Source organism: Myotis davidii, unplaced genomic scaffold (assembly GCF_000327345.1).
Source record: "Myotis davidii unplaced genomic scaffold, ASM32734v1 scaffold656, whole genome shotgun sequence".
NCBI classification, from domain to species: Eukaryota; Metazoa; Chordata; class Mammalia; order Chiroptera; family Vespertilionidae; genus Myotis; species Myotis davidii.
The window spans coordinates 1,294,184-1,296,445 of record NW_006287544.1 but is presented as its reverse complement, the minus strand read 5'-3'; positions in this window follow the sequence as shown (position 1 = coordinate 1,296,445).

Sequence of the window (2,262 nt, the reverse complement as noted above, 5' to 3'; positions counted from 1 at the left end):
CTATTTGTTATCTTACTTCTATCATTGACAGTCCCTCTAGGTTGTGGGCTGCTTGCCTGTGTTCCTGAGAAGCATCTACGGTACCAGTCTATAGAGTGTGTTTTCTTTAGTGAATTACCGGTATGTTTACCGGTAATAAACTTGCACTGTTTTATGTATATGTTTGATTACATACAGCCTTGTGATAGTTTTCCTGCATGTCATAAGCATTTGAATATAAATTAAAATGTTAAAATCAAATCTGATATTGTTTTACCTTTTATTTGGTGTGTGGAAGGTGTGCGGAAGAGGGGGTAGTCTTACACGGCGAGTATATAACAAACTCTGTATTTTGAGTGGAAATGTTAGGGGGTCGTCTTATACGCCCAGTCGTCTTATACGCCGGCAAATACGGTATATATCATTCTTTAGAGATATATTGGCTACAGCTTGTTTAGAGAATTGTGTGTTTCTATGTATTTGAATTCCCTCATGTGAGCCAAATATCTAGATCTGTAGGTTAGGCCAATGTTAGAAAAGGTAATAGTTCTTAAATGAAGGGGTAAGTTGTAGATGTGATGTTTTAAGGGGTGATTTTCAAACTGTTTCCTATGGAACCTTAGTTCATGAAGGTATCTTGAGAATCAAATGTCAATGATTCCAATTTAATATTTTAACTGTAATAACTTAAGACACACATTCAAGTGTGTTATATTCTAAGTTTGAACATGTTGCAGACCACCAGCATATTGACTTCTGCCGCCAGGTCAATTTCTTTTTGTGAAGGCCTTTCTTCACATAAATCTTTCTTCCCATCTCTGGGACTATATTTGAATTTACAAACATGTGTCCTTGATTAAAATGGTTACAGTTCTTAGCTTTCTTTTTTTGTAAATCACATCTGTATTTGCCTGTACACACACACACACACACACACACACACACACACACACACAAGGTTGTCTCCTCCTGTTTGTCTGTAAGAGCCAAGATGTTCTATTTTCTAAACAACCCAATAAATTACAAAAACAAATTGAATGCCAAGGATGATATGACTTCTACAGTCACTTAAATTACTGTCTAAAAGTTTTGTGTTTGTCAAAATAGGATTTTCACTTCTTTTCATGTTGTGCAATTTCCATATTGTTTGAATGTTTACAATATATTTGCATCATTATTATCAAAAAAGAAAAACAGCCAAGGAAACATTAGACAATAAAATGCAATTTTAATCTCTCTTGCAGTAGAGTTATTTTTTAGAAGAATGTTTCACGGCAAAAATATTTGAGAAACTACTTTAGATGAAGTGATTTTTAAAAGTGTACTTCTAGTCGTGCTAATTTGTAACTGGTAAATATTCAGGCAATTGATTCAAATTGTTGTTCTCATTTACGGGCACTGTGTGCCTGGGTAAGGAATTTAAGGTCATTTCTAGTATATTTTCTCAGTAGCAAAATGAAGTTCTTAATAGTTACCTCCATGGCTGTTGTTGGGTTAAATAATTAGAACATTGAACACTGTATCTAGCTCACAGAAAGTTTTAATATATGGTGCTTTTGTTATAAAATATTTTGGAAAAATTAAATGGGTAAAATAATTTTAAAAAACTAATCAATTAAAATGCATAAAGCCTGGTTGTTTGATGCTATAAACAAAACTATATTACTTCGGTCTCAAACAATGTTGATTCAAACATAAGTAAAGTGGTTAAGAGCTGGATTTTACTTAAAATATGTGAAGATCAATTATACTTTACATTTTCTCAACTTCTCTAAATTGAATTTTCCAGTTTGCAGATGGCATTAAGCTTTCTCTGAGGAGTGAAATACCAAGCTGGGGTAGGGCTATGCACACTGTTATTATAAATCGGTGGAGAAGTACTCGGATGAGTTCCAGACTAGGAGGTAACCAGTTGAGAGCATGAAAAAGCACTATAGGATGCTCATGAAATGATTCTTCCAAGCAGCCCCTCAGAAAGCGGGAGTGGAAAGGATAGCCATTATAGAAGATTCTGCAATTAAATGAGCTGTCAGCACTGCTGACAATAAAGTGATGGGCCTCACCAGCACGTTTCCTGGAAACCAACAGAGAGTTTATTTTTACCTGCATTCAAAGCCAAGGTATATCTATACCCGGAGCACAACTTGCAAGATGGCCACTAGAAAGAACAAACAAACAAAGCCATGGAATTGCCAATGGAAGTAATCTCTTGCTTAAGGGAATATATATTTGTCTGTAAAATTGAAAATTCGATCCCACTTAAATATATATATATATATATAT